The following is a 23,561-nucleotide window of genomic DNA, read 5'->3' as shown; positions in this document are numbered from 1 at the left end:
TTGATTTACTGATCGATCATTACAAAAAATTACTTGTCACCCATTATCAAAGTCACCATGAAATCAAACCTGACAATTTAAAAAAAAAAAATTATGGGATATTGTATTTATCGTAAATGATTTATCCGTGCAGATCATCATTTATTTTTAATTCACTTGCCCTCATAATCTTTAATCAAAATAACTTCCCCTCCCTCTTGCAGTGACATCTCTTCTCTTCTCTGATGATGTGTTTACTGGCGCGAGGGCGGGGCAACCTGTCACTCACATGAGATTGACCAATAGCAAACCACAACCATCTAATCAATTCCCCATGGACAAAATCAAGTCCCACCGTACATTCTTTCTTGTTCATGGAGCCGTTTCATTCGGATATACATCACAGAAAAAATAAAATAAAATACTATCGCAACTTCCGTTTCATGCCGACTTTAATTTATTACCCAGAGTCCAATAATAGTGGTGCTCCAAAAATAACACAATCTCATGGCAATTTGTAATTATTTTACATTTTGATGAATTCGTGGCTAATTCATATGGATCTGATCTCATTTGTATGTTTTTGTATGATCTATTCTACCTCTGCCTCAGTGATGGCTATGTTTAGGGGTGGATCACATGAGGTTGCTGTAGAGCAGAATTTGACTGGTTATGTGATCTAAAATCATTTAAAAATCCAAAAACATTTCCCTACACAGATTACATAATTGAAAGTGACTTTTGTGTGAGCTGTGCTTCATGCATTGCTACACTGTTGACAATAGACTATAAACCTTTTTTTTGTAAGGCTTTTTTGTAAACTTCACACAGCTCCTCTAGATAGCGCCTGTGATCCAGGAATGGATAGGACAGGTTTCTCAGAGCCAAGTTAAGGGAAGGATTATTAGCAGATATTTATCTGCACAGTGGACACTGTCTCGAGACACTTAACGTTATGCCTCTTTAAGAAATGTTTGATATTTGGACTGGAAACAAGACAAAAATACTAAGTAAGAAAAGCATTTTTGCAGTGTAATAATAACTGAACTTGTAACTGTTTTGTTGCAAAGAACAATATTATGGTAGGTCTCGTTTGAGTTAAAACCTTATTGTTAAGCATAGCAAGAATCATAGCAAAAAGGCAAACAAATAAGAGTTATACCCACCAATTAATATTGTCCCTTCATTCATGACATCATGGATACCGTAATCATACAGAGAAAACATAGTTGCATTGCATACCTTTATCTTTCGCTCGTATCTAAATTGGGCACCTGATGGCTTTGACCTTTCTTGTCCATCTCTTATTTGGCACTCGACATCGACAATCAACAGATTTCCCCTGATCCCCCCATACCCACTGTCACTCACGAGTCACGACCAGAAGTCAAGACTAAACCAATTCACCTTGGTGGTGGTGACCGACCAAGTAATCGTTTTGTATTACCTATTTTTATTAGCCATTCAGACCATTCAGAAAAACAAAAATGTGCAGGAAATATAGAGGCCTGTATAATATTATGAGTGAAATGTGCGTTATTTGGAAGAAAGTCGAGGTGTGACTGACTTCGATAACTATGGATCCCCCGTCGTCCCCAGAGGTGAACTGTCATCCGCGCCCGCGCCTCCGCGCCCCCTCCCCTTTCCCCTTCTCAAACAAACAGCTTCTGTGCACGGCATCTTCTCAGCAAGCAGGGGCGCCTGCAGCTGCAGGGGGCGCAAATTTGCCAATTCCCCACCACACAGTGAAATGATAGATAATAGAAAACCGCTTCGCGGCGCAGATTTTTTTTTTTTCCGCTCGTGCCGGTGGCGCCGCCCCCCCAAAAATGCCGCCCCGGGCGATTGCCCGGTTCGCCCGTGCCTAAAACCGATACTGCATGGAGCCGTTTCACTCGGATATACATCACAGAAAAAAATAAATAAATACTATCGCAACTTCCGTTTCATGCCGACTTTAATTTATTACCATGCAGAGTCCAATAATAGTGGTGCTCCAAAAATAACACAATCTCATGGCAATTTGTAATTATTTTACATTTTGATGAATTCGTGGCTAATTCATATGGATCTGATCTCATTTGTATGTTTTTGTATGATCTATTCTACCTCTGCCTCAGTGATGGCTATGTTTAGGGGTGGATCACATGAGGTTTCTGTAGAGCAGAATTTGACTGGTTATGTGATCTAAAATCATTTAAAAATCCAAAAACATTTCCCTACACAGATTACATAATTGAAAGTGACTTTTGTGTGAGCTGTGCTTCATGCATTGCTACACTGTTGACAATAGACTATAAACCTTTTTTTTGTAAGGCTTTTTTGTAAACTTCACACAGCTCCTCTAGATAGCGCCTGTGATCCAGGAATGGATAGGACAGGTTTCTCAGAGCCAAGTTAAGGGAAGGATTATTAGCAGATATTTATCAGCACAGTGGACACTGTCTCGAGACACTTACTCTCCAGTACTGCTCAATACAGTCTTTGCAGCCACTGTGGCCGCACGGAAGCACCACTGGGTGATCGGAAAAAACGGGACACATAAAGTCTGCATCGCAAAACGGACGTTTCGACGCCATCTCTTGCACTTAACCCCTAACCCACTCGTTCACTTCAGAGCCGTGGTTCACTTCAATCAATTCCCTCACGTCACTGACGTATGAACTACAGTCCGCTTTGAAGAATGAACAACGATATCCGATTCTTTTCAGTGTTTCGAATCAACCCTTTTACTAAACCAGTCTGAATTGATTGCTTCAAGAATTGGATTTAATCGGTTCAAGTGGTTCTCGAGTCAATTCACCGACTCATTTAATCATAACAATTTCATTCGATTCGTTATGAGTCTATTTATTCACAAACTGAACAGGGACATATGAAAACAATTATAAAGTAAAACTCTTATTAATAATAATAATAAAAATATTAAAAAAACATTTGCCGCATCAGTATGTCATGGACTACGTGATTTTTTATTTATTTATATTGAAAACATTATATAAACAGTCACAATAAAACGAATAAACAAAAAGAAAGACAGGGGGTCATGGACTACGTGATGATGTAATTGGGCTTGGGGGCGTGACGTCACGGCAAGAATACGTAGGCTACGTTTTCTAGTTTAATCATTTAAAGTTATTCCCTGGATCATTTATTTGGTTAATTTGTGTTATTTTTTGTTTATTTACTTTGATGCTACTATTATTTTAACAGTAGTGTACTGTAATATACTGTGTATGTTTTTATGTAAGTGTTCTTGTTCTGTAATAAAAAAGGCAAAAGGAGAAAATAATTCAAAAGAACAGAAAACATTTGGACAGCAGAGCATCAAAGGCAGATACATAGACAGACATACAATAATTTAACTTTAATTATGTGTCAATTTTACAATAGCCATGCCATTCCAATCACTCACTGTTGACCTACAGTACTATTATTTACAGTTATTGAATTATTTACAGAGTAGTAGTTCTCAGGCCATAAAACTTTTAGCTGCTTAGAACATACTAAACATATTAAACATTCTGCAACAGCAATATAATACAATAAAATAAACAGATTCAGCATTTAACACAATTTGCACAAGTAAAAATAAATAAATACTAAAAATAAATAAAGCTTGTGCATAATATTCAGCTGCTAGCTCTAAAGTATTTATTCTATTTTACATGTGACTGTCCAACAAGCATCACTAACTACCCAGCGTTTGCTGTATACTTGTACATCAAGGAAAACAAGTCATCAGAGAAAGTTTATATAAAAAAGGCAGTTTTCATTTTCAAACCTTCTGCCTATCTGGTCTTGGTTCTGAAAAGCTGTTAACCATTTGATTTGATTTTGTTAAATGAACAAAGAAACCATGCAGGCTCAGTTCTCCCCTGGCCAGATAAAGAACATGGTGTGGTTTAATTCCAGGCTGCATCACAAGTCAAACTGTGGATTGATATCGTTCAGAATATTTCATCCAGTTCTGCTTGAAGATCGGGATAGGCCTACATGACGCCAGCATTTGGTGGGAGCCTGGGAGGGAGTTGAAGCTGCCATTGGGTCTGTGCAGAGGACTTGTCTGGGTCTTGTGGTCGTCTATGCGTCCAAAGTGCAAATCCTGGAACACAAATTTGTTTGTGGTTGTCTTGATTCAAAAGCTTAATTTCAATACTTTAACATAGTACGTAGTAGTTAAAAATAAGCGTTTTTACCTTAAATCAAGACATATTTGGCACGTCTGCTGACCGACAGAAACGTGTGTTCCACTTTTCTCCATTTTTTTTCATGTTGGATACACACCCACATTTTTTCGGCACTGACGCTGCTCCCTCTGGCAGCCGCAGCTCACCGCGGGATATTGGTGCTCACCGCGGTACAGTTGTTCCAGCTGCTCACCGCGGGATATTGGTGCTCACCGCGGGACAGTGCTCGCCGCGGTACAGTTGTTCCAGCTGCTCACCGCGGGCCAGTGGTGCTCGCCGCGGGACAGAACCTTTCACTGCAGTGCAGCTCGCTGGCGCTCTGAATGCTGCTCATTTGCTATTCTGCACATCAATGCCCGCACTGATTCACTCACTGGCGGAAAATCGGCCACAGCCAGGAGTCTTACTGGCTTTTGTGGTTGGTCTTTACATGGCTGCTTCTTTTTAGAGCCGCTTTTCTTTTGTATTGGACGAAGAGGGCTCTGCTTTTCTTCACTGACTAGTTTCCTCACACTGCTCCGGTTCACAAGTGCTATCCGGCCAATCACAAGCTGTGGGAGACGAGCAGGAGCAGCAGGAGCAGGAGTAGGAGCAGGAGCAGGAGTAGGAGCAGCAGGAGCAGGAGTAGCAGGAGCAGGAGCAGGAGTAGCAGGAGCAGGAGTAGGAGCAGCAGCAGGAGTAGCAGGAGCAGGAGTAGCAGGAGCAGGAGCAGGAGCAGCAGCAGGAGTAGCAGGAGCAGGAGTAGCAGGAGCAGGAGTAGGAGCAGCAGCAGGAGGAGCAGGAGTAGGAGTAGGAGGAGCAGGAGCAGGGGGTCGTAGAGGAGCTCGACCTGTCACGACTCGGGGCTTGTGCGTCTTGAAAGCAGCCGCACCGGCCAGTGGAGGCAGAGTCAGGACTGGAGATTTGTTCATTTCACAGTGTGGTCTTTTAGTTGTAGTTAAAATTCTCGCCTGTGGTGTCTGGTTAGGTCGGGTCAGGTCATTATTATGCCCATATCCAGTGAACGTGGGTGTCTGGCCAGTGGGCTTCACAGACTCTCGGTGGATTGACGGCATCTGCACACGGTGATGCTGCCTGTTGGCTACTTGGTTAGGTGTAGTCAGATCATTTTTATGCACATTTCTAATCACCATGAGTGGTGTTGTGTGCGTGGGTGTCTGACCAGTGAACTCCACAGACTCTCGTCGAGTTGACGGCATCTCATTCTGCACACAGTGATACTGCCTGATGGTTGATGATGGTTTTAGCGGGCGAACGATACGGGATGACCTTAAATAAGGTAGAAACATCTTCAAGACTAAAATCGCTGTTCTTTGTGAAATCCTGCTTTATAGCTGTCAATGTTCTCTCTCATGAGCTTGTTCACACTGGAGCGCAATAGCACAGTGATATTCACTCGAAATAGCAGAGTCTATGACGTCACATTGTGCTGACATTCTATGACGTCACTATATGCTCGTAGCGTCGGAATAGTAGCCTACGTTGCTCTTTGGTATTTGGGTTTAAAAAATGCTTACACATAAACAAGTAGCCTAACATTTCTTGTATATAAATTGGTGTATATAAATCATCTTTATTTACCTAATTCACTATAGTAATATTTTTGTCATTATTTTTAAGTTTGATTTATGTGTTAATCTAACTAATTATTGAAAAATACCCATTTTGACATGCTTTTATTACTTCTTTTCAAATGAAAGTGCTTTATTTTTATTTTATTTTTTAACTATAACTGTTTACATGCCCCATTTTGAAAATGGGGTTGCAAAAATGGAAGTGGTGGATTTACTTCATTCTTAACTTATTGAGGAGTTGATTAAATTTGCTAACATTTGCTATTATTGTGTAATCAATAATAATGTTTAATAAAATATATTTGTACTTCTAAAACCATGTTTTTGTTCATTGTCATTAATCGAGAGTTACAATCAATAAGCTGTAGAAAGTTATTTTTTAATCTTATGCTGTTGACTTTATGAAAGTCATGAACATGCACCACACATTCATTAATACAATCTGAGCATTTCTGCATTTTAGTTCCACTTGCAAGCTCGTATGTTTGTTCTCAACATACAATTGAGATTGCAGGAATTGTTTTAGACTATATCAGTAACATTAATACTTAATCCACATTATTCTTGAACATTCCTCAAAGTAATTACAAACTAAAGAGACCATATTAATAACAGTAACACACAACAATGTAAAATAAGGAAATCAAGAACACTTTATCTGACAGCCAACATTCTTCTCTTCAGATCTCTTCAGGTTTGACCTGAGGCAAAATAGTGAGTGGGAAATGGCCCTCTGTGTAGAAGAATGGAAAGACCATCTCAGTGAAATTGTGTGTGAAGGTGTGATAGACAGTCTCACTGAGGCGATCTAAGAATGACAGCTGTCCTGCACTCATGTCCAGTTTCACCCTCACTATTGCAGGTTTCTCAAATCCAAGTAGTGGGACGTGCGACTCCAGAGGATCTGTGACACTAAGATTTTCCCCTTCATGTCCGATACACCAGACTCCACTGGGCAAGCCGTTGGTTCCTTGAAATAACCACATTATTAAATTTTCAGATGATACGGCCATACTTAGTCTACTTACAAAAAGTTCAGACATTTCTATCTATAAACAGGAGATAGAGGAGGTAGTGAAGTGGTGCAACAGGCATAACTTGCTCCTTAATGTAAATAAAACCAAAGAAATGATTTTTGACCCCAGGTCTAGGAGATCACAGCACACTTTAAATTGAAGGTGTACTCGTTGAGCAGGTAACAACATATAAGAGTTCATGGAGTGGACAAGGACATCATGTTACTGTTTTACAAGGCAGCCATTGAATCTATTGTTCGGTATGGTATTGTGGCTTGGTTTGGTAACCTGTCCGTTAAATTAAAATCACAGCTCCAAAAATGTATAAAAAGGGCAGGGAAAATAATTGGCCAAATGCAGCCTACTACTCTACAGAAGCTTTCCGAGGAGGTGGTGAGGAAACAGGGTTTCAAAATCACCAACGACCCAAAGTTTAGTGAGTATGAGCTGATGCCTTCAGGCAGAAGGTACAGGTTAGCAAACTGCAAGCTTAACAGGTATAAATTCTCATTTGTGCCGCTTTCAATCAAGTTAATGAATAATAACAGATAAGGTGTGTGTGTGTGTATTAGCTGCAGTGATGTATGTGTGACAAATACTACTAAATAAGACTTCTGGTACTAACATTATGGTTATAGGTTGTGTAATGATAGGGAACTGGTGCAATATTATGTATGTGGACGGTATCCAGGACGGTAAGCACACAGGGACAATGATCAAATCTCTCCAGGTTATTGGGAATCTCCTCTCGTATTTATGCCTCACACTCATCAGATCAGCAGATACTATCAGGTCAAAGTTGGCTGTGTTAGGGTCCAGAAACACGGATCTATCGATCGAGAGAGAGATAGTTTAAAAACAGAAATGACATGGATTGAAAAGAAAGGTTGAATTTTGTGCATTTACTAGTGTTTGAATTGTTACATGGATTGACTCACTGTAACTGACAGATCGTCTGACTTTCCTCCAAACATTGAGATTAAAGTTGCCTACAAACTTGACACAGTCAATACGATTTCCTGGAGTCATCTCTGGATCCTGGAATTCGCACTGGGCTCTGGGAAAACATTCAGCGGCGAGCACTGATTTGATCAATTTTAAATTTTCATCTATAGTTAGAGGAGAAACTATGGAAGCTTGTTTCATCCAACGGAAAAGTCTATATCTCACAATTCCTAGAAACAAGTCAGAATTGCAAGTTATAATCTTCTGAGATAAAGTCACAATTAACTTTTTTTAATTGTGAGATCATTATATTTAACAATTCTGAGATAAATAGATATATAATATCAGAATTGTGAGTTATAAACTTAGAATTTTGAAAAAAAAAATCAGAATTACGAGTTTATATCTCGCAATTCTTATTTTTTCTCAGAATTGTGAGATATAAACTTGTAATAGTGAGAAAAAAAGTCAATTGTGAGATTAAAAATCCCAATTACCTTTTTTATTCCATGATGGAAACTAGCTTCCATAAGAAATTCTGCTTACCTCATCATTGTGTCCTTGAAGTTCTATTGAAAATGTAGGAAACAGTCAGGAACAGATTTTAGTTTTTTTTTTTTCTTCAAGTTAATACATCATTTTAAGGTTAGAATGTATAGAAAATAGTTTTTTAAATTATTGTTAATAGTAAATATTAACATTGTTGTTATTAATTGTCTAATGTACTTTTCAAGTTGTTTATACTGTAAAAATCATGTTTGTGGGAGGAGGGTGTAAAATGGCTAACCTGAATTCTTCATCGATCTTCTGACTTTTATCTTTCAGACTTTCCAGTTTTAGTTCATTAAGCCTGGCATTTTCTTCATCATCCAAAAGCTGGTGAAGAGGCTTAAATAAAGCCTTGATCTGATTTTGCAAATGGGTTGCATCGTCCTGAAAGGATTCACATTAAACAACAACAAAAAACCCATACAAAAACATGTTGCAATAATATCTAGAGCAAATATTCATAATTATCACCTTAGTTGATTATATTAAAGGTCCACCAACCAATTTCTGTTTGATTTACTGATCGATCATTACAAAAAATTACTTGTCACCCATTATCAAAGTCACCATGAAATCAAACCTGACAATTTAAAAAAAAAAAATTATGGGATATTGTATTTATCGTAAATGATTTATCCGTGCAGATCATCATTTATTTTTAATTCACTTGCCCTCATAATCTTTAATCAAAATAACTTCCCCTCCCTCTTGCAGTGACATCTCTTCTCTTCTCTGATGATGTGTTTACTGGCGCGAGGGCGGGGCAACCTGTCACTCACATGAGATAGACCAATAGCAAACCACAACCATCTAATCAATTCCCCATGGACAAAATCAAGTCCCACCGTACATTTTTTCTTGTTCATGGAGCCGTTTCACTCGGATATACATCACAGAAAAAAATAAAAAATAAATACTATCGCAACTTCCGTTTCATGCCGACTTTAATTTATTACCCAGAGTCCAATAATAGTGGTGCTCCAAAAATAACACAATCTCATGATGAATTCGTGGCTAATTCATATGGATCTGTATGATCTCATTTGTATGTTTTTGTATGATCTATTCTACCTCTGCCTCAGTGATGGCTATGTTTAGGGGTGGATCACATGAGGTTGCTGTAGAGCAGAATTTGACTGGTTATGTGATCTAAAATCATTTAAAAATCCAAAAACATTTCCCTACACAGATTACATAATTGAAAGTGACTTTTGTGTGAGCTGTGCTTCATGCATTGCTACACTGTTGACAATAGACTATAATCCTTTTTTTTGTAAGGCTTTTTTGTAAACTTCACACAGCTCCTCTAGATAGCGCCTGTGATCCAGGAATGGATAGGACAGGTTTCTCAGAGCCAAGTTAAGGGAAGGATTATTAGCAGATATTTATCTGCACAGTGGACACTGTCTCGAGACACTTACTCTCCAGTACTGCTCAATACAGTCTTTGCAGCCACTGTGGCCGCACGGAAGCACCACTGGGTGATCGAAAAAATCACGACAAACGGGACACATAAAGTCTGCATCGCAAAACGGACGTTTCGACGCCATCTCTTGCACTTAACCCCTAACCCACTCGTTCACTTCAGAGCCGTGGTTCACTTCAATCAATTCCCTCACGTCACTGACGTATGAACTACAGTCCGCTTTGAAGAATGAACAGCGATATCCGATTCTTTTCAGTGTTTCGAATCAACCCTTTTACTAATGCTGCGTTCCAGTCAGTGGCGGACGGTTCTACATTGAATTACACCCTGGGCGACACACCCTTCGAGCGCCCCCCCCCCAATATATTTTTTCTTACCCCATTGCCAGATCATGTTTTGCTTGTTTTAAGCAAAAACTCAATTTTTATTTATTTCCCCAGAAAACAAAACTTAATATCTTATGTCATTTTACTACTTTAGTAAAATAACGTTATGCCTCTTTAAGAAATGTTTGATATTTGGACTGGAAACAAGACAAAAATAAGAAAAGCATTTTTGCAGTGTAATAACTGAACTTGTAACTGTTTTGTTGCAAAGAACAATATTATGGTAGATCTCGTGTTTGAGTTAAAACCTTATTGTTAAGCATAGCAAGAATCATAGCAAAAAGGCAAACAAATAAGAGTTATACCCACCAATTAATATTGCCCCTTCATTCATGACATCATGGATACCGTAATCATACAGAGAAAACATGCATTGCATACCTTTATCTTTCGCTCGTATCTAAATTGGGCACCTGATGGCTTTGACCTTTCTTGTCCATCTCTTATTTGACACTCGACATCGACAATCAACAGATTTCCCCTGATCCCCCCATACCCACTGTCACTCACGAGTCACGACCAGAAGTCAAGACTAAACCAATTCACCTTGGTGGTGGTGACCGACGAAGTAATCGTTTTGTATTACCTATTTTTATTATATTCAGACCATTCAGAAAAACAAATATGTGCCGGAAATATAGAGGCCTGTATAATATTATGAATGAAATGTGCGTTATTTGGAAGAAAGTCGAGGTGTGACTGACTTCGATAACTATATGGATCCCCCGTCGCCCCCGGTCAAAATCGAGGGAACGAGGGTCTGTCCATCTAAACTTCCCTCGTCCACTTCACGAAGTGGAACGCACTTCAAAATGGCGGCGGGGATTCCCTCGAGGGGAAGTGCTTAGGGAAGTTCGCAAGTGCGTGTCTAAAAAACCGCAAAAGATCAATTCACCGACTCATTTAATCATAACAATTTCATTCGATTCGTTATGAGTCTATTTATTCACAAACTGAACAGGGACATATGAAAACAATTATAAAGTAAAACTCTTATTAATAATAATAATAAAAATAATAAAAAAACATTTGCCGCATCAGTATGTCATGGACTACGTGATTTTTGTTTTTTATATTGAAAACATTATATAAACAGTCACAATGTAAAACGAATAAACAAAAAGAAAGACAGGGGGTCATGGACTACGTGATGATGTAATTGGGCTTGGGGGCGTGACGTCACGGCAAGAATACGTACGTTTTCTAGTTTAATCATTTAAAGTTATTCCCTGGATCATTTATTTGGTTAATTTGTGTTATTTTTTGTTTATTTACTTTGATGCTACTATTATTTTAACAGTAGTGTACTGTAATATACTGTGTATGTTTTTATGTAAGTGTTCTTGTTCTGTAATAAAAAGAGAAAATAATTCAAAAGAACAGAAAACATTTGGACAGCAGAGCATCAAAGGCAGATACAGACAGACATACAATAATTTAACTTTAATTATGTGTCAATTTTACAATAGCCATGCCATTCCAATCACTCACTGTTGACCTACAGTACTATTATTTACAGTTATTGAATTATTTACAGAGTAGTAGTTCTCAGGCCATAAAACTTTTAGCTGCTTAGAACATACTAAACATATTAAACATTCTGCAACAGCAATATAATACAATAAAATAAACAGATTCAGCATTTAACACAATTTGCACAAGTAAAAATAAATAAATACTAAAAATAAATAAAGCTTGTACATAATATTCAGCTGCTAGCTCTAAAGTATTTATTCTATTTTACATGTGACTGTCCAACAAGCATCACTAACTACCCAGTGTTTGCTGTATACTTGTACATCAAGGAAAACAAGTCATCAGAGAAAGTTTATTTTAAAAAGGCAGTTTTCATTTTCAAACCTTCTGCCTATCTGGTCTTGGTTCTGAAAAGCTGTTAACCATTTGATTTGATTTTGTTAAATGAACAAAGAAACCATGCAGGCTCAGTTCTCCCCTGGCCAGATAAAGAACATGGTGTGGTTTAATTCCAGGCTGCATCACAAGTCAAACTGTGGATTGATATCATTCAGAATATTTCATCCAGTTCTGTCTGCTTGAAGATCGGGATAGTAGGCCTACATGACGCCAGCATTTGGTGGGAGCCTGGGAGGGAGTTGAAGCTGGCCATTGGGTCTGTGCAGAGAACTTGTCTGGGTCTTGTGGTCGTCTATGCGTCCAAAGTGCAAATCCTGGAACACAAATTTGTTTGTGGTTGTCTTGATTCAAAAGCTTAATTTCAATACTTTAACATAGTACGTAGTAGTTAAAAATAAGCGTTTTTACCTTAAATCAAGACATATTTGGCACGTCTGCTGACCGACAGAAACGTGTGTTCCACTTTTCTCCATTTTTTTTCATGTTGGATACACACCCACATTTTTTCGGCACTGACGCTGCTCCCTCTGGCAGCCGCAGCTCACCGCGGGATATTGGTGCTCACCGCGGGACAGTGCTCGCCGCGGTACAGTTGTTCCAGCTGCTCACCGCGGGCCAGTGGTGCTCGCCGCGGGACAGAACCTTTCACTGCAGTGCAGCTCGCTGGCGCTCTGAATGCTGCTCATTTGCTATTCTGCACATCACTGCCCGCACTGATTCACTCACTGGCGGAAAATCGGCCACAGCCAGGAGTCTTACTGGCTTTTGCGGTTGGTCTTTACATGGCTGCTTCTTTTTAGAGCCGCTTTTCTTTTGTATTGGACGAAGAGGGCTCTGCTTTTCTTCACTGACTAGTTTCCTCACACTGCTCCGGTTCACAAGTGCTATCCGGCCAGTCACAAGCTGTGGGAGACGAGCAGGAGCAGGAGTAGCAGGAGCAGGAGTAGGAGTAGCAGGAGCAGGAGTAGGAGCAGCAGCAGGAGGAGCAGCAGCAGGAGGAGCAGGAGCAGGGGCAGGAGTAGGAGGAGCAGGAGCAGGGGGTCGTAGAGGAGCTCGACCTGTCACGACTCGGGGCTTGTGCGTCTTGAAAGCTGCCGCACCGGCCAGTGGAGGCAGAGTCAGGACTGGAGATTTGTTCATTTCACAGTGTGGCCTTTTAGTTGTAGTTAAAATTCTCGCCTGTGGTGTCTGGTTAGGTCGGGTCAGGTCATTATTATGCCCATATCCAGTGAACGTGGGTGTCTGGCCAGTGGGCTTCACAGACTCTCGGTGGATTGACGGCATCTGCACACGGTGATGCTGCCTGTTGGTTACTTGGTTAGGTGTAGTCAGATCATTTTTATGCACATTTCTAATCACCATGAGTGGTGTTGTGTGCGTGGGTGTCTGACCAGTGAACTCCACAGACTCTCGTCGAGTTGACGGCATCTCATTCTGCACACAGTGATACTGCCTGATGGTTGACGATGGTTTTAGCGGGCGAACGATACGGGATGACCTTAAATAAGGTAGAAACATCTTCAAGACTAAAATCGCTGTTCTTTGTGAAATCCTGCTTTATAGCTGTCAATGTTCTCTCTCATGAGCTTGTTCACACTGGAGCGCAATAGCACAGTGATATTCACTCGAAATAGCAGAGTCTATGACGTCACATTGTGCTGACATTCTATGACGTCACTATATGCTCGTAGCGTCGGAATAGTAGCCTACGTTGCTCTTTGGTATTTGGGTTTAAAAAATGCTTACACATAAACAAGTAGCCTAACATTTCTTGTATATAAATTGGTGTATATAAATCATCTTTATTTACCTAATTCACTATAGTAATATTTTTGTCATTATTTTTAAGTTTGATTTATGTGTTAATCTAACTAATTATTGAAAAATACCCATTTTGACATGCTTTTATTACTTCTTTTCAAATGAAAGTGCTTTATTTTTATTTTATTTTTTAACTATAACTGTTTACATGCCCCATTTTGAAAATGGGGTTGCAAAAATGGAAGTGGTGGATTTACTTCATTCTTACCTTATTGAGGAGTTGATTAAATTTGCTAACATTTGCTATTATTGTGTAGTCAATAATAATGTTTAATAAAATCTATTTGTACTCCTAAAACCATGTTTTTGTTCAGTTTGAATTCATTTGTCATTAATCGAGAGTTACAATCAATAAGCTGTAGAAAGTTATTTTTTAATCTTATGCTGTTGACTTTATGAAAGTCATGAACATGCACCACACATTCATTAATACAATCTGAGCATTTCTGCATTTTAGTTCCACTTGCAAGCTCGTATGTTTGTTCTCAACATACAATTGAGATTGCAGGGATTGTTTTAGACTACATCAGTAACATTAATACTTAATCCACATTATTCTTGAACATTCCTCAAAGTAATTACAAACTAAAGAGACCATATTAATAACAGTAACACACAACAATGTAAAATAAGGAAATCAAGAACACTTTATCTGACAGCCAACATTCTTCTCTTCAGATCTCTTCAGGTTTGACCTGAGGCAAAATAGTGAGTGGGAAATGGCCCTCTGTGTAGAAGAATGGAAAGACCATCTCAGTGAAATTGTGTGTGAAGGTGTGATAGACAGTCTCACTGAGGCGATCTGAGAATGACAGCTGTCCTGCACTCATGTCCAGTTTCACCCTCACTATTGCAGGTTTCTCAAATCCAAGTAGTGGGACGTGCGACTCCAGAGGACCTGTGACACTAAGATTTTCCCCTTCATGTCCGATACACCAGACTCCACTGGGCAAGCCGTTGGTTCCTTGAAATAACCACATTATTACATTTTCAGATGATACGGCCATACTTAGTCTACTTACAAAAAGTTCAGACATTTCTATCTATAAACAGGAGATAGAGGAGGTAGTGAAATGGTGCAACAGGCATAACTTGCTCTTTAATGTAAATAAAACCAAAGAAATGATTTTTGACCCCAGGTCTAGGAGATCACACTTCAAATTGAAGGTGTACTCGTTGAGCAGGTAACAACATATAAGAGTTCATGGAGTGGACAAGGACATCATGTTACTGTTTTACAAGGCAGCCATTGAATCTATTGTTCGGTATGGTATTGTGGCTTGGTTTGGTAACCTGTCCGTTAAATTAAAATCACAGCTCCAAAAATGTATAAAAAGGGCAGGGAAAATAATTGGCCAAACCTACTACTCTACAGAAGCTTTTCGAGGAGGTGGTGAGGAAACAGGGTTTCAAAATCACCAACGACCCAAAGTTTAGTGAGTATGAGCTGATGCCTTCAGGCAGAAGGTACAGGTTAGCAAACTGCAAGCTTAACAGGTATAAATTCTCATTTGTGCCGCTTTCAATCAAGTTAATGAATAATAACAGATAAGGTGTGTGTGTGTGTATTAGCTGCAGTGATGTATGTGTGACAAATACTACTAAATAAGACTTCTGGTACTAACATTATGGTTATAGGTTGTGTAATGATAGGGCACTGGTGCAATATTATGTATGTGGACGGTATCCAGGACGGTAAGCACACAGGGACAATGATCAAATCTCTCCAGGTTATTGGGAATCTCCTCTCGTATTTATGCCTCACACTCATCAGATCAGCAGATACTATCAGGTCAAAGTTGGCTGTGTTAGGGTCCAGAAACACAGGATCTATCGAGAGAGAGAGAGATAGTTTAAAAACAGAAATGACATGGATTGAAAAGAAAGGTTGAATTTTGTGCATTTATTAGTGTTTGAATTGTTACATGGATTGACTCACTGTAACTGACAGATCGTCTGACTTTCCTCCAAACATTGAGATTAAAGTTGCCTACAAACTTGACACAGTCAATACGATTTCCTGGAGTCATCTCTGGATCCTGGAATTCGCACTGGGCTCTGGGAAAACATTCAGCGGCGAGCACTGATTTGATCAATTTTAAATTTTCATCTATAGTTAGAGGAGAAACTATGGAAGCTTGTTTCATCCAACGGAAAAGTCTATATCTCACAATTCCTAGAAACAAGTCAGAATTGCAAGTTATAATCTTCTGAGATAAAGTCACAATTAACTTTTTTTAATTGTGAGATCATTATATTTAACAATTCTGAGATAAATAGATATATAATATCAGAATTGTGAGTTATAAACTTAGAATTTTGAAAAATAAAATCAGAATTACGAGTTTATATCTCGCAATTCTTATTTTTTCTCAGAATTGTGAGATATAAACTTGTAATAGTGAGAAAAAAAGTCAATTGTGAGATTAAAAATCCCAATTACCTTTTTTATTCCATGATGGAAACTAGCTTCCATAAGAAATTCTGCTTACCTCATCATTGTGTCCTTGAAGTTCTATTGAAAATGTAGGAAACAGTCAGGAACAGATTTTAGTTTTTTTTTTCTTCAAGTTAATACATCATTTTAAGGTTAGAATGTATAGAAAATAGTTTTTTAAATTATTGTTAATAGTAAATATTAACATTGTTGTTATTAATTGTCTAATGTACTTTTCAAGTTGTTTATACTGTAAAAAATCATGTTTGTGGGAGGAGGGTGTAAAATGGCTAACCTGAATTCTTCATCGATCTTCTGACTTTTATCTTTCAGACTTTCCAGTTTTAGTTCATTAAGCCTGGCATTTTCTTCATCATCCAAAAGCTGGTGAAGAGGCTTAAATAAAGCCTTGATCTGATTTTGCAAATGGGTTGCATCGTCCTGAAAGGATTCACATTAAACAACAACAAAAAACCCATACAAAAACATGTTGCAATAATATCTAGAGCAAATATTCATAATTATCACCTTAGTTGATTATATTAAAGGTCCACCAACCAATTTCTGTTTGATTTACTGATCGATCATTACAAAAAATTACTTGTCACCCATTATCAAAGTCACCATGAAATCAAACCTGACAATTTAAAAAAAAAAAATTATGGGATATTGTATTTATCGTAAATGATTTATCCGTGCAGATCATCATTTATTTTTAATTCACTTGCCCTCATAATCTTTAATCAAAATAACTTCCCCTCCCTCTTGCAGTGACATCTCTTCTCTTCTCTGATGATGTGTTTACTGGCGCGAGGGCGGGGCAACCTGTCACTCACATGAGATAGACCAATAGCAAACCACAACCATCTAATCAATTCCCCATGGACAAAATCAAGTCCCACCGTACATTCTTTCTTGTTCATGGAGCCGTTTCACTCGGATATACATCACAGAAAAAAATAAAATAAAATACTATCGCAACTTCCGTTTCATGCCGACTTTAATTTATTACCCAGAGTCCAATAATAGTGGTGCTCCAAAAATAACACAATCTCATGGCAATTTGTAATTATTTTACATTTTGATGAATTCGTGGCTAATTCATATGGATCTGTATGATCTCATTTGTATGTTTTTGTATGATCTATTCTACCTCTGCCTCAGTGATGGCTATGTTTAGGGGTGGATCACATGAGGTTGCTGTAGAGCAGAATTTGACTGGTTATGTGATCTAAAATCATTTAAAAATCCAAAAACATTTCCCTACACAGATTACATAATTGAAAGTGACTTTTGTGTGAGCTGTGCTTCATGCATTGCTACACTGTTGACAATAGACTATAAACCTTTTTTTTGTAAGGCTTTTTTGTAAACTTCACACAGCTCCTCTAGATAGCGCCTGTGATCCAGGAATGGATAGGACAGGTTTCTCAGAGCCAAGTTAAGGGAAGGATTATTAGCAGATATTTATCTGCACAGTGGACACTGTCTCGAGACACTTAACGTTATGCCTCTTTAAGAAATGTTTGATATTTGGACTGGAAACAAGACAAAAATACTAAGTAAGAAAAGCATTTTTGCAGTGTAATAACTCAGTGGTGTAGTCTACGTGATACGCAGGTATACGCCGTATACCCACTAGAAAAGGCCAAGGATTTGCGTATACCCACTTAAAAAAGCGTGAGGATACGTATCAACTTCGTTTTGTGTCAGAACTTTCACACTTTCATTCATAAATTCAACCTGTCTGTGTTTGCGAAGCGACGGATCGAATCGCGGAATCCAGTCACGAAACGTCATGGAATTTGGCTATTTTTGAATGAATAAATCAGGGCTGTACAATGAATCAAATCTCGATATGGACTAGTGTCTATGAATATTAAAGCTAAAAGAGACTGCAGTTGTTCTACACGTCTCTGGGAATGAGCGCTCAATGTGTGCTCCACTAACTGTTACACACACACACACACACACACAGAAGCACGCGTGACTCACGCTCGTGGTGTTTTCAGCGTTTCACTGTATTGAGACATGATGTAGGCTACACATGTGCATTTCATCGCAGAGCTGTGATGAGTAACTTGACGAGAATTTCACCATTTCACTTGATAAAACTATCGTCATTCATTCGTTTCATACACACAGAAACTGTCTTTACGACAACCTGTCAAAATAAAAGTTCGGTATAACTTGAAGAAATTATACCAGAAATATATTACTATTGCACAGTAAAGTATACTTCAGGCCTAATAATAATAATAATAATAATAATAGTTTATTAAAACACACAGAAACTTAAATGCCTACAACCCACCAAAATAAAAGTTCGGTCTAACTCAAATATATTAGAAAGAAATTGCACAGTAAAATGTGTTTTAAAGTAACACCATTTTTTTTTTTTTTTTTTTGAGTGTGTGTGTGTGGGGGGGGGGGGGGGGGGGGGGGGGAATTTTGGATATTACAGTATACTCACTACAAAAAACTAGACTACACCACTGGTAATAACTGAACTTGTAACTGTTTTGTTGCAAAAAACAATATTATGGTAGGTCTCGTTTGAGTTAAAACCTTATTGTTAAGCATAGCAAGAATCATAGCAAAAAGGCAAACAAATAAGAGTTATACCCACCAATTAATATTGTCCCTTCATTCATGACATCATGGATACCGTAATCATACAGAGAAAACATAGTTGCATTGCATACCTTTATCTTTCGCTCGTATCTAAATTGGGCACCTGATGGCTTTGACCTTTCTTGTCCATCTCTTATTTGGCACTCGACATCGACAATCAACAACAGATTTCCCCTGATCCCCCCATACCCACTGTCACTCACGAGTCACGACCAGAAGTCAAGACTAAACCAATTCACCTTGGTGGTGGTGACCGACCAAGTAATCGTTTTGTATTACCTATTTTTATTAGCCATTCAGACCATTCAGAAAAACAAAAATGTGCAGGAAATATAGAGGCCTGTATAATATTATGAGTGAAATGTGCGTTATTTGGAAGAAAGTCGAGGTGTGACTGACTTCGATAACTATGGATCCCCCGTCGTCCCCAGAGGTGAACTGTCATCCGCGCCCGCGCCTCCGCGCCCCCTCCCCTTTCCCCTTCTCAAACAAACAGCTTCTGTGCACGGCATCTTCTCAGCAAGCAGGGGCGCCTGCAGCTGCAGGGGGCGCAAATTTGCCAATTCCCCACCACACAGTGAAATGATAGATAATAGAAAACCGCTTCTAGGCGCAGATTTTTTTTTTCCGCTCGTGCCGGCGGCGCCGCCCCCCCAAAAATGCCGCCCCGGGCTTTGCCCGGTTCGCCCGTGCCTAAAACCGCTACTGGTTCCAGTCCAAAATTGTCATGCCCTTCACTTGCTAACTTCCCTCCGTCTCGTTCACTCGGATGTACGTCATTGCGAGTGCCCACTACTGGCGGAAACTGCAATGGGCTGAATTGGAGGAACGTCCTAAGCCCTTGATCACTTGGAATCAGCTGTGGAGTTGATTTATTATTTACATTTGTTTTCCCTTTAAGAATTTGTTTAATGCAGCATCCAAATGTATATATGGTGTTTGGGTTGTTTTCAATTAAAAAAAATTGAATTAATATATCATAGAGTTGTTTGTTGTGGTGGTGATTAGACGAGACGTGTGGTGACGTCACAATCGTACTGCATTGTGGGACATATAGGTGCCTGAAGTGTACATATGAAGTAGACTCGCTCCCTCGGTCAAAATCGAGGGAACGAGGGTCTGTCCATCTAAACCATAGATCTAAACTTCCCTCGTCCACTTCACGAAGTGGAACGCACTTCAAAATGGCGGCGGGGATTCCCTCGAGGGGAAGTGCTTAGGGAAGTTCGCAAGTGCGTGTCTAAAAGTGGACTGGAACGCAGCATAAACCAGTCTGAATTGATTGCTTCAAGAATTGGATTTAATCGGTTCAAGTGGTTCTCGAGTCAATTCACCGACTCATTTAATCATAACAATTTCATTCGATTCGTTATGAGTCTATTTATTCACAAACTGAACAGGGACATATGAAAACAATTATAAAGTAAAACTCTTATTAATAATAATAATAAAAATAATAAAAAAAACATTTGCCGCATCAGTATGTCATGGACTACGTGATTTTTGTTTTTTATATTGAAAACATTATATAAACAGTCACAATGTAAAACGAATAAACAAAAAGAAAGACAGGGGGTCATGGACTACGTGATGATGTAATTGGGCTTGGGGGCGTGACGTCACGGCAAGAATACGTACGTTTTCTAGTTTAATCATTTAAAGTTATTCCCTGGATCATTTATTTGGTTAATTTGTGTTATTTTTTGTTTATTTACTTTGATGCGACTATTATTTTAACAGTAGTGTAGCCTACTGTAATATACTGTGTATGTTTTTATGTAAGTGTTCTTGTTCTGTAATAAAAAAGGGAAAAGGAGAAAATAATTCAAAAGAACAGAAAACATTTGGACAGCAGAGCATCAAAGGCAGATACAGACAGACATACAATAATTTAACTTTAATTATGTGTCAATTTTACAATAGCCATGCCATTCCAATCACTCACTGTTGACCTACAGTACTATTATTTACAGTTATTGAATTATTTACAGAGTAGTAGTTCTCAGGCCATAAAACTTTTAGCTGCTTAGAACATACTAAACATATTAAACATTCTGCAACAGCAATATAATACAATAAAATAAACAGATTCAGCATTTAACACAATTTGCACAAGTAAAAATAAATAAATACTAAAAATAAATAAAGCTTGTACATAATATTCAGCTGCTAGCTCTAAAGTATTTATTCTATTTTACATGTGACTGTCCAACAAGCATCACTAACTACCCAGTGTTTGCTGTATACTTGTACATCAAGGAAAACAAGTCATCAGAGAAAGTTTATTTAAAAAAGGCAGTTTTCATTTTCAAACCTTCTGCCTATCTGGTCTTGGTTCTGAAAAGCTGTTAACCATTTGATTTGATTTTGTTAAATGAACAAAGAAACCATGCAGGCTCAGTTCTCCCCTGGCCAGATAAAGAACATGGTGTGGTTTAATTCCAGGCTGCATCACAAGTCAAACTGTGGATTGATATCATTCAGAATATTTCATCCAGTTCTGTCTGCTTGAAGATCGGGATAATAGGCCTACATGACGCCAGCATTTGGTGGGAGCCTGGGAGGGAGTTGAAGCTGGCCATTGGGTCTGTGCAGAGGACTTGTCTGGGTCTTGTGGTCGTCTATGCGTCCAAAGTGCAAATCCTTGAACACAAATTTGTTTGTGGTTGTCTTGATTCAAAAGCTTGATTTCAATACTTTAACATAGTACGTAGTAGTTAAAAATAAGCGTTTTTACCTTAAATCAAGACATATTTGGCACGTCTGCTGACCGACAGAAACGTGTGTTCCACTTTTCTCCATTTTTTTTCATGTTGGATACACACCCACATTTTTGCGGCACTGACGCTGCTCCCTCTGGCAGCCGCAGCTCACCGCGGGATATTGGTGCTCACTGCGGGACAGTGCTCGCCGCGGTACAGTTGTTCCAGCTGCTCACCGCGGGCCAGTGGTGCTCGCCGCGGGCCAGAACCTTTCACTGCAGTGCAGCTCGCTGGCGCTCTGAATGCTGCTCATCCGCTATTCTGCACATCACTGCCCGCACTGATTCACTCACTGGCGGAAAATCGGCCACAGCCAGGAGTCTTACTGGCTTTTGCGGTTGGTCTTTACATGGCTGCTTCTTTTTAGAGCCGCTTTTCTTTTGTATTGGACGAAGAGGGCTCTGCTTTTCTTCACTGACTAGTTTCCTCACACTGCTCCGGTTCACAAGTGCTATCCGGCCAGTCACAAGCTGTGGGAGACGAGCAGGAGCAGGAGTAGCAGGAGCAGGAGGAGCAGGAGTAGGAGGAGCAGGAGCAGGAGTAGGAGGAGCAGGAGCAGGGGGTCGTAGAGGAGCTCGACCTGTCACGACTCGGGGCTTGTGCGTCTTGAAAGCTGCCGCACCGGCCAGTGGAGGCAGAGTCAGGACTGGATATTTGTTCATTTCACAGTGTGGCCTTTTAGTTGTAGTTAAAATTCTCGCCTGTGGTGTCTGGTTAGGTCGGGTCAGGTCATTATTATGCCCATATCCAGTGAACGTGGGTGCCTGGCCAGTGGGCTTCACAGACTCTCGGTGGATTGACGGCATCTGCACACGGTGATGCTGCCTGTTGGTTACTTGGTTAGGTGTAGTCAGATCATTTTTATGCACATTTCTAATCACCATGAGTGGTGTTGTGTGCGTGGGTGTCTGACCAGTGAACTCCACAGACTCTCGTCGAGTTGACGGCATCTCATTCTGCACACAGTGATACTGCCTGATGGTTGATGATGGTTTTAGCGGGCGAACGATACGGGATGACCTTAAATAAGGTAGAAACATCTTCAAGACTAAAATCGCTGTTCTTTGTGAAATCCTGCTTTATAGCTGTCAATGTTCTCTCTCATGAGCTTGTTCACACTGGAGCGCAATAGCACAGTGATATTCACTCGAAATAGCAGAGTCTATGACGTCACATTGTGCTGACATTCTATGACGTCACTATATGCTCGTAGCGTCGGAATAGTAGCCTACGTTGCTCTTTGGTATTTGGGTTTAAAAAATGCTTATACATAAACAAGTAGCCTAACATTTCTTGTATATAAATTGGTGTATATAAATCATCTTTATTTACCTAATTCACTATAGTAATATTTTTGTCATTATTTTTAAGTTTGATTTATGTGTTAATCTAACTAATTATTGAAAAATACCCATTTTGACATGCTTTTATTACTTCTTTTCAAATGAAAGTGCTTTATTTTAATTTTATTTTTTAACTATAACTGTTTACATGCCCCATTTTGACAATGGGGTTGCAAAAATGGAAGTGGTGGATTTACTTCATTCTTACCTTATTGAGGAGTTGATTAAATTTGCTAACATTTGCTATTATTGTGTAATCAATAATAATGTTTAATAAAATATATTTGTACTCCTAAAACCATGTTTTTGTTCAGTTTGAATTCATTTGTCATTAATCGAGAGTTACAATCAATAAGCTGTAGAAAGTTATTTTTTAATCTTATGCTGTTGACTTTATGAAAGTCATGAACATGCACCACACATTCATTAATACAATCTGAGCATTTCTGCATTTTAGTTCCACTTGCAAGCTCGTATGTTTGTTCTCAACATACAATTGAGATTGCAGGAATTGTTTTAGACTATATCAGTAACATTAATACTTAATCCACATTATTCTTGAACATTCCTCAAAGTAATTACAAACTAAAGAGACCATATTAATAACAGTAACACACAACAATG

The 23,561-nt window shown here is 39.0% G+C and overlaps 1 long non-coding RNA gene across 1 annotated transcript; it reads right to left on the bottom strand.

The window, feature by feature from the left end:
* Nucleotides 1–14,126: 14,126 nt before the first annotated feature.
* Nucleotides 14,127–15,837, bottom strand: LOC311071409. The gene is made up of 3 exons (XR_014603827.1): nucleotides 15,701–15,837; nucleotides 15,387–15,591; nucleotides 14,127–14,725 (listed from the first exon to the last, which is right to left on the bottom strand). It is a non-coding gene; the product is annotated as an uncharacterized lncRNA (long non-coding RNA).
* Nucleotides 15,838–23,561: the final 7,724 nt, after the last annotated feature.

Source organism: Abramis brama (assembly GCF_963993115.1).
Source record: "Abramis brama genome assembly, chromosome: 20".
Classification (NCBI taxonomy): Eukaryota; Metazoa; Chordata; class Actinopteri; order Cypriniformes; family Leuciscidae; genus Abramis; species Abramis brama.
The sequence above is the reverse complement of the archived record's forward strand: the minus strand, read 5'-3'. Positions and strand labels throughout refer to the sequence as shown.